Below are 10817 nucleotides of genomic sequence, written 5' to 3' on the forward strand. Positions count from 1 at the left end.
GCATAAGCCACCACGCCCAGCCTATTTTTTATTTTCTTGAGTATTAAAGGCATTCCATGACTATTGAAGTCAACTAGTTTAAGTCTAATGAAGACCTGATTAAAGTTAAATATTCACCAAAATAAAAACAATTATTATTACCAAAATAACACCAATCTTTAAAAATCATTCCAAAAAATTAAAGTATCCACATAGCATCCCTGCAGGGACTATATTCAGCATGAGAGATGAAGTAGGGAATGTCAGGCCTCTGAGCCTAAGCTAAGCCATCATATCCCTAGTGACCTGCACGTATACATCCAGATGGCCGGTTCCTGCCTTAACTGGTGATATTCCACCACAAAAGAAGTGAAAATGGCCTGTTCCTGCCTTAACTGATGACATTACCTTGTGAAATTCCTTCTCCTGGCTCATCCTGGCTCAAAAGCTCCCCCTCTGAACACCTTGTGACCCCCCACCCCTGCCCACGAGAGAAAAACCCCCCTTTTTCCTTTACCTACCCAAATCTTATAAAACGGCCCCACCCCTGTCTCCCTTCCCTGACTCTCTTTTCGGACTCAGCCCGCCTGCACCCAGGTGAAATAAACAGCCTTGTTGCTCACACAAAGCCTGTTTGGTGGTCTCTTCACATGGACGTGCGTGAAAGGGAATTTGTCACAGAACATTCAGCAGACAAACTTAAAGAGGGAATTTTAAACTAGCTTTCAGAACCTAGGCTCAGAGGCAGTACTCAAGTGAGGTCCTGCTGCAGATGACAACTGCAAAAGAAAATGAACATTGATTTTCTCCAAGTTAGACTCATTTATTTAGCTGTTACTCATAAAGTAGAAGCCAGATAAGCAGTAGTGTTGACTCATACATAATTTGCAAAAGAGTTGATAAACTCGGACAACAGCAGTGGGACTGCTTTATAGTTTCAAAAGCCTCTTAACATCTTCTCTGTTTTGAGTGCATCATCTTCTCTAAGATGAATTATCTTCAGACCAAATTATATAAGTCAATCTGCAATGGAACAAGCTGGAGGAGATTTAGATTCACTATCTAGAGAAAAGTGTTCGTTTGTTTAAAAGAAATACTTTAAACTGAGGGAATTCATCACCACTAGACCAGTCCTACAAGAAATGTTTGAGAGTCCTTCATCTAGAAGTGAAAGTGTCAGGCCTCTGAGCCCAAGCTAAGCCATCATATGCCCTGTGACCTGCACATATACATCCAGATGGCCGGAAGCAACTGAAGATCCACAAAAGTGAAAATGGCCTGTTACTGCCTTAACTGATGACATTCCACCATTGCGATTTGTTCCTGCCCCACCTTAACTGAACTATTAACCTTGTGAAATTCCTCCTCCTGGCTCAGAACCTCCCCCACTGAGCACCTTGTGACCCCCGCCCCTGCCCATAAGAGAAAAACCCCCTTTGACTGTAATTTTCCACTACCCACCCAAATCCTATAAAACAGCCCCACCCCATCTCCCTTCGCTGACTCTCTTTTCGGACTCAGCCCGCCTGTACCCAGGTGAAATAAACAGCCTTGTTGTTCACACAAAGCCTGTTTGGTGGTCTCTTCACATGGACACACATGACAGAAAGGATGATGTCTACCATCAAGAAAACACATAAGACTGTAAAACTCACTGGCATAGCAGATACACAAATGAGAAAGAGAAAGGAATCAAATGTTACCACTACAGAAAACCACCAAACCGCAATGATAAATAATGAAAGAGACAAAAGATCAATGAAACAAAAAGTTGGTTCTTTGCAAAGAAAAACAAAATTGATAAACTGCTAGCTAGAATAACCAAGAAAAGAAGAGATAAGATCCAAATAAACATAATCAGAAATGAAAAAGGAGACATGACAACAGACACCAGAAATGCAAAAGGTCATCAGTGAGAATTATGAACAACTATATGCTCAAAAACTAGGAAACCTAGAGGGAATTGATTAAACACCAGGAAACATACTACCTTCTAAGATTAAAACAGGAAGAAACAGAAAACCTCAACAGACCAATAATGAGATTACATCAGTAATAAAAAGTCTCCCCACAAAGAAAGGCCCAGAACTGGATCACTTTACTGCTGAATTCTATCAAGCTTATAAAGAACTAACACTAATTCTTCTCAAATCATTCCAAAAAATTAAAGAGGAGGGAAATCTTTCTAACTCATTCTGTAAGGCCAGCATTACCTGATGCTAAAACCAGACAAGGACACAACAAAAAAAGAAAACTATGAGAGAAAAATATCTCTCAGGAACATAGATGTAAAAATCCTCATCAAAATACTAGCAAACTAAATCTAACAACACATCAAAAATGTAATACACCATGATCAAGTGGGATTTATCCCAGGAATGCAAAAAATTGTTCCACATATGTAAATCAATAAATGTGATACATTAACCAAAGGAAGGACAAAAACCATATGATCATCTCAATAAACACAGAAAAAGCATTTGATAAAATTTAACATCCTTCATGATAAAAACTCTCAACAAGTTAGGCATAAAAGAAACATACCTCAAAATAACAAAAGCCATATATGACAAACCCACAGCTAACATCATACCACCTGGGGAAAAGCTGAAAGCCTTTCCTCTAAGAACTGGAATAAGACAATGATGCTCACCTTTACTATTCTTATTCAACATAGTGCTGGAAGTCCTAGCCTGATCGATTAGGAAAGAGGAAGAAATAAAGGCATAATCCAAGTTGGAAAAGAAGTGAAAGTGTCTCTCTTTACAGATGACATGATCTTATACTTAGAAAAACCTAAAGACTACCAAAAAACTCTTACAAATGATAAGTAAACCCAGTAAAGTTGAAGGATACAAAAACCAATATACAAAAATCGGTAGTTTCTATATAACAAGGATGAACTAATTAAAAAGAAATCAAGAAAGCAATCCCGCATTTCCACCCACTTCCCCACCCAGTGCCACTCTGGCTACCCTGCACTCGCTCTGAGCTCCAGGCTTCTGCTAAGTTAGCAACACCATGGTCTCCCTTTAGCCGCTCTCATGATTATCTACCCTGGCATCATCAGCCACAATAGTTCAACATGTATAAGATTTGGGAGATTGCAGACAGGCTTGCCTGGAGTTGGAGGGAAAGATGGTAAGTAGGACGCAGGGTAACACTGGTGACTTGTTCATTGGTGGAAATGCCTCTGCTGAAGGCCCTTACGGCAAAGGTGCCTAAAGCATAGTCATCACTGGTGTTGATATTGTCAGGAACCTCACTTACAGAAAACCAGCTTCACAAAAGAAGCCTACAAGAAGTACATCAAAGATTACATGAAATCAATCAAAGGCAAATTTGGAGAATAGAGACCAGAAAGAGTAAAACATTCTGTGACAGAGGCTACAGAACCAATCAAGCACACACTTGCTAATTTCAAAAACTCCAGTTCTTTATTGGTGAAAACATGAATCCAGAAGGCATGGTTGCCCTGCTGAACTACCATGAGAATGGTATGACTCCATATATGATTTTCTTTAAGGATGATTTAGAAATGGAAAAAATGGTAACAAAGTTGGCAGTTACTTTGGATCTATCACCTGTCATCATAACTGGCTGCTGCTTGTCATCCATACAACACCAGTACTTAAGACGGATGGGACTGATATAATCTCGAGCTCTTCATTTATTTTGACTATGATTTATTTGGAGTGAAGGCAGTTTTTAAGAAAACTATGTCAGGTTGTCTAAAAATAAAATGTATTTAAACTAAAAAAAAAAAAGAAAGCAATTCCATTTATAATAGCTAAAGAAAGAAATAAATAACGTACCTAGGAATAAATTTAACTAAGGAGGTGAAAGACTTCTATAAGGAAAACTGTAAAATACTGAGGAAATTGAAGAGGACACAAAAACCGAACAACATACCATGCTCATGGATCAGAAGAATTAATATTGTTAAAATGACCATATTACCAAAGCAATCTACAGATTCAATGCAATTCCTATTGAAATACCACTGACATTCTTTTCAGAAATGGAAAAAAAAATCCCTAAAATTGGTATAGAACCACAAAAGACTCTGAATAGCCAAAGCAATACTGAACAAAAACCAAGCTGGAGGCATCACACTACCTGACTTCAAAACACACTACAAAGCTATGGCAGCCAAAACAACATGCTATTGGTATACACATAGACATATAGAGCAATGGATCAGAATAGAGAATGCAGAAATACATCCATGTATTTACAGCAAACTGATTTTGACAAAGGCACCAAGGACATACACTGGGAAAGGGATACCCTCTTCGATAAATGATACTGAGAAAACTGGATAGTCACATGCATAAGAATGAAACGACTCCTCTCTCTCACTACTTATAAAAATCAACTCAAAATGCAGTAAAGACTTAAGCATAAGATCTGAAACACAAAACTACTAGAATAAAACATAAGAAGAATGCTTTGGGACATTGGCTTAGGCAAAGATTTTATGGCTAAGACTTTAAAAACACAGGAAACAAAAACAAAAAATAGACAAATGAGACTATGTTAAACTAAAAAGCTTCTGCACTGCAAATGAAACAATCAACAGAGTGAAAAGACAGAGTGAAGAGACAACCTGTAGAATGGGAGAAAATATTTGTGAACTATTCATACGACAAGGGACTAATATCCAGAATATATAAGGAACTCAAACAACTCAACAGAAAAACAAAATAAAACAAAAATACCCTCAAATAATCCCGTTAAAAAGTGGGCATAGGATCTGAATGGACATTTCTCAAAAGGAGACATCCAAGCTGGGCACAGTGGCTCATACCTATAATCCCAGCACTTTGGGAGACCAAGGCAGGAGGATTGCTTGGGCCCAGGAGTTCAAGACCAGCCTGGGCAACATAGTAAGACCCTGTCTCTACCAAAAAAAAAAAAAAAAAAAAAAAAAAGGCATGGTGGCATGGCCTGTGGTCCTAGCTATTTGGGAGGATGAGGTGGGAAGATCACTTGAGGTGGTGCATGCCTATGGTCCCAGCTACTTAGGAGGCCAGCCCTGGGAGATCAAGTTTGCAGTGAGCAGTGATCATGCCGCTGCACTCCAGCCTGGGTGACAGAGTGAGACCGTGTCTCAAAAAAAAGAAGACACACAAATGGCCAATAGGTATTTGAAAAAAATGTTGAACATCACTAATCATCAGGGAAATGCAAATCAAAGCCATGAGATAACATCTCACCCCAATTAGAATGGCTATTATAAAAAAGCAAAAAAAAAAAAAAAGTGCTGGTGAGGATGTGGAGAAAAGGAAACTCATACACTGTTGGTGAGAAGAAAATCTGTTACAACCATTATGTAAAACAGTATGGCGGTTTCTCAAAAAACTAAAACTAGAACTACTATTCAATACAGCAATCTGACTACTGGGTATGTATCCAAAGGAAAGGAAATCAGTATATACAAGGGATATCTGTACTCTTGTTTTTTTGCATCATTATTCACAATAGCCAAGATATGGAATCAACCTCACTATCCATCAATGGATAAATGGATAAGGAAAATGTGGTGTATATATATGTATACAATGAAATACTATTTGGCCATTAAAAAAAAAAAAGAAATCCCATCATCCACAGCAAAATGAATAGAACTGAAGGTCATTATGTTAAATAAAATAAGCCAAACACAGAAAGATAAATATCACGTTCTCATTCACATGTGGGAATAAAAAAGGGGATCTCACGAAGGTAGACAATAGAATGACAGTTACTGAAGGCTGGGGAGGGTAGTGGGTAGGGAGATGAAGAGGAGTTGGTTAATGGGTACAAACATACAGCTAGACAGAAGGAATAAGTTCTAGTATTTGACAGCAGAGTAAAGTTACTACAGTTAACAATAATTTATCATATATTTCAAAATATCTAGAAGAGAATATTTGAAATATTCCCAACACAAAGAAATGATAAATGTTTGAAGTGATGGATATCCTGATACCTGATTTGATCATTATACGTTGTATGCATGTATCAAAATATCACACATTTTTATAATTATTATGTATCATGACAAAATTCTTGAAATCCTAAAAAAAAGTCCTTTAAAAAGCCAGTGAGGGTAAAGGATAAGACCAAGGTCCAACTCAAGCAACAGAAGATAGTTAGAGAATTATTGTGCATCATTCTGGAGAAGAAGCCAAGTTGTTCCTAAGAAGGAAAAGAGGTGGAAAAGGAGGGAAGAGAAAAATTTGGATAAGAAGAAGGGAAGCAAGCAAGAGGATAGAATGCAGGGCCAGTCCAGTGGCTATGGTCTGAATGTATGCCCCAAAATCATATGTTGAAACTTAGTCACCAATATATAATATCAAGGGGTGTGTTCTTCAGGAAGTGATTAAGTCATGAGGGCTCTTTTCTTGTGAATGGGATTTATACCTTATAAAAAAGTCTTCACACAGTATTTGCCCCTTTTGCCCTTCTGCCTTCCACCATGTGAAGACACAGTATTCAAGGCTCCATCTTGGAAGCTGAGACTGAACCCTCATTAGACACAGAACCTGCTGGTGCTTTGATCTTGGACTTCCCAGTTTCCAGAGCCGTCAGTATTGAATGCATGTTGTTATAAATTACTCAGTCTCAGGTGTTTTGTTAGCAGCAGGAACAGACTATGACACCAGCCCCTGATATTTATGAGTTTTGGCCTGTTCATACTGGCTCAGGAGAGCCAATTGGGTCAATTCCACATTCAATGACATCATGTGGATAGTGAAAAATCACCAATGGGTATTCATATCGTGTAAATTGGCAAATGCTATAAATCAGGGCTCACCAATGCCATCTTTCCTCTGGGAGCCTGTTTCCCTCAACACCTCTAGGTCTGGGGCAAGAAGCCAACATAACATTGGTTGAATATTTATTTATTTATTTAGAGACAGAGTCTTGCTTTGTCACCCAGGCTGGAGTGCAGCGGCGCGATCTTGGCTCACTACAACCTCTGCCTCCTGGGTTCAAGTGATTCTCCTGCCTCAGCCTCCCGAGTAGCTGAGATTACAGGTGCCCACCACCATGCCCAGCTAATTTTTTTTTTTTGTATCTTTAGTAGAGACAGGGTTTCACTATGTTGGCCAGGCTGGTCTCCTGACCTTAAGTGACTTGTCTGCCTCAGCCTCCCAAAGTGCTGGGATTACAGGTGTGAGCTACCGTGCCCGGCCAGGTCTAAATATTTGTAACAAACTGTTAAATAAAATATGTTCTACCCTCACATCTTGACAAATACACTTTTATAATAACCTGGAAGGGCAGGTTCCTATTTAGAATTCTCAGACTTCTTGGGGTCTCCAGATTATGGAGACAGCTGGTTCCCTGGCTGCCCATCCCTGGTCTGAGGGCAGTTCCTCTTTTATTTCTACCTATGCCCCATCCTACACTACAAAGGGCTTTGTGGACACATGTGTGGACACCTGATGCTGCATAGCTAAGCTCTAACCACACCCACTTCATAAAATGTGTGTCCCCTGGGCATCCTTAGCCATTAGGGTTGTGTACTCCAGCTGTGCAGTCTGCCCTTAGGAGGACTTAATCAGGAAAGAGGATGTACTAGCCCTGTAAATAGGCTCCAAGTGGTTTGGGCAGATAATTCTGCAGTCTAAGGCACCCAGACGTAGATGAATAGTATTCCACTGTATAGATCACTTTGGGTAATATGGACGTTTTAACAACTTTAATCCTTCCAGTCCATGAGCATGAGCTATCTTTCCATTTATTTGTGTCTTCTTCTATTTTCCTAATGATTTTTTAAATAGTTTTCAGTGTACTGATTTTTGTGTGTTGATTTTGGATCCTACAACTTTACTATATTTGTTTATCTTAACAGTTTTTTGGTGGAGTCTCTGGGGTTTTCTATATATAAGGACACGTTATCTGCAAACAGGTGTAATTTAACTTCTCCCTTTCCTATTTGGAGGATGTCTTTTATTTCTTTCTCTTGCCTAATTGCTGTAGCTAGGATTTCCAATACTATGTTGAATAGAGGTGGCAAGAATGGACATCTTTGCATTGTTCTGATCTTAGAAGAAAGGCTTTCTATTTTCACTGTAGTGTATAATATTAGCTGTGAACAAAATCTGCATTTTTAAACACCTGTTAGATTCTTACTGGGAGATGTTGAAGGCCTCTAAAAGTAAGAGGTAGGGTAGGGCTTTGTGTTGCTGTTCCCCCCAAACTCACTAAATGTTTGCATGTTACCTTGGTATCCAGCCCTAGATGGAATTCTGCTACCGCTGTCATCATTAGCAAGCAGGCGTGCTCTTCTTACAAGCTCAGCTCAGTCCCTTAGGCACTGTATCGGATGAGATAAGGAAAAGCTGCTGTAATAATAATACAGTGGTTTAAAGCAACAGTCCAAAGTGAATGTTCCAAGGTGGCAGGTGGTCTGCTTCACGAGCCACTCAGGGGCTCAGGTTCCTTCCAACATGATTCTGCACTACTCTCTGGGCCTTTTGTTGTCTGCATAGCAAAGTTCTAGCCAACCAAATGGCAAGAAGGGAACAAGAACTCAGAATAGGCATATTCACGTTCTTAAGGTGTAGGCCCAGAAATCTAGGTATACATTCTTCTACTCACATGCCATCAGGTGAAACTTAGCCACATGAATACAGCTATCTGTTAGGTGAGCTGGATGGGTGGTGTAGCCAAGCACCTAGGAAGAAGAGGAGAATGGACTATTTGGTAGAAAACTGGTTGTCTCCACCACTGGCACACTGCCAAGTATCTTGCAGGAAAGAATTAATCAAGGCAGATGCAATAATATTCTAGAAGCAAGTTAAGCTCACTTACTATTCAGAATAGGTAGCAGAATCTTCAGGTCCAAATCAGAGCCTGAGCCACAAAGACCACTCTGAAAGATATAGATAGGCTGCTGGGCTCATAAATTTTACGCACTTCTATACATATAAGGACACAGATTCTTCTACAGTATTGCTAATTAATCCACATATTTTATTTTTATTTATTTATTTATTTAGGCTGGAGTGCAGTGGCATGGTCTCAGCTCGTTGCAACCTGTGCCTCCTGGGTTCATGCCATTCTCCTGTCTCAGCCTCCCGAGTAGCTGGGACTACAGGCGCCTGCCACCACGCCCGGCTAATTTTTTGTATTTTTAGTAGAGATGGGGTTTCATCGTGTTAGCCAGGATGGTCTCGATCTCCTGACCTCGTGATCCGCCTGCCTCAGCCTCCCAAAGTGCTGGGATTACAAGCGTGAGCCACCGCACCCAGCCTCACACATTTTATTTTTTAAATTTAAGTTTATTTTATTTTTTTAGAGATGGGGTCTTGCTATGTTGCCCAGGCAGGATTCAAACTTCTGGGCTTGGCTGGCCATGGTGGTTCATTCCTATAATCCCAGTGTTTTGGGAGGCCAAGGCACGAGGATCTCTTGAGGCCAGGAGTTTGAGACCAGCCTGTACAACATAGCAAGACACCTTCTCTACAAAACAAAAACAAAAACAGACAAAAACCTCCTGTGCTCAAGGAATCCTCCCACCTCAGACACCTGAGTAGGATCACACACACATGCCACTGTGCCTGGCTAATCCACATATTTTAAACACCGCACATTTTGCCAACTGAAAACTATTTCTATCATTTTAAAAGTATATTAACAACTAGTACGTTGAGATAGCAATAGTCAAACCACTTGTAACAGGTCCTCTGGAATGTGGAGACCTGAGAAAAACATTTCAGACCTATCCTGGAGAGCATATTCCTGATTAGGGCACTTCAAATGCTAAATTCCTATTTCTAGATTAAAAGTAACAAACACGCATATATCACATTGTCCAGGCCCTTGATGCATATTGAAAACATTCACACCACACACACACACTCACATACACATGCACACACACAAACACATGTGTGTGCACATACACACACATGCACACAGGAAATACAGAAAACTATGCACCAAAATAGAGATGATTATTATCAGGTAGGGTCTATTTTGTGCAGGTATCAACATATAAATATTCCCAGAGGAATTTCATAATTCAGGATTTCGTGAAGATGACAAAAGAATGACTGCATCTATTCTGAACTTTACCCAATTTTGGAGTCCTGATGTCAGTCACTACTTCTTACTTTCTAAGGCACTGATGGTAACAATTAACTTCTGTGGCCAAAGGACTATTTCCAGGATGGCCTGGATCCTCTTTTTGCCATCCCACACTGCTCTCACACCACACTGTTTGAGATGTCTACTTCCTGCATCTGGGCCCTTACTATAAGTGAAAGTAGTTCTTTTTGCTTTGGTCCTGGCTCAAAATATAGCCCTCAACTACTGAGTCTTTAGCAATTCCTTTGCATCTGATTGCAGATGCAATTGAAAATTGCAATATAACTGCAATTGCCTTGCCTGTGAAAAGGCAATATAACTGACGGTTGAAAGCGAAGATTCTTTCAGTTCCCTCATCTGAATAATGAGTTGGCAGATGTAAAGTGCTTAGGACAGCACCTGGCATGTAGTAAGTAGCACTCTGTGGGTGCCGGCTGTTATCATTTCTCTATTATCTGTTTCTCCTGACAGACCTATAGATAGTGGAACTTTGAATCTTCTTCAATTTATTTTATTGTTTTAATTAATTAATTAATTTTTTTTAAAGACAGAGTCTTACTCTGTTGTCCTGGTTGGAGTATAGTTAAGCAATCATAGCTCACTGTAACCTCAAACACCTGAGCTCAAGCAATCTTCCTGCTTCAGCCTCCCGAGTAGCTAGGACTACAGGCATGCATCACCTTACCCAGCGAATTTTTAAATTTTTGTAGAAATTAGGTCTTGCTATGTTGTCCAGGTTGGTCTTGAAACCC

General features: G+C 39.8%; 1 pseudogene; it reads left to right on the plus strand.

The window, feature by feature from the left end:
- The first annotated feature begins 3023 nt into the window (after positions 1 to 3023).
- LOC101154422 (translationally-controlled tumor protein-like) lies at positions 3024 to 3634 on the plus strand (annotated as a pseudogene).
- The last annotated feature ends 7183 nt before the right edge of the window (positions 3635 to 10817 follow it).

This window comes from Gorilla gorilla, chromosome 3, assembly GCF_029281585.2.
Source record: "Gorilla gorilla gorilla isolate KB3781 chromosome 3, NHGRI_mGorGor1-v2.1_pri, whole genome shotgun sequence".
Taxonomy (NCBI): domain Eukaryota; kingdom Metazoa; phylum Chordata; class Mammalia; order Primates; family Hominidae; genus Gorilla; species Gorilla gorilla.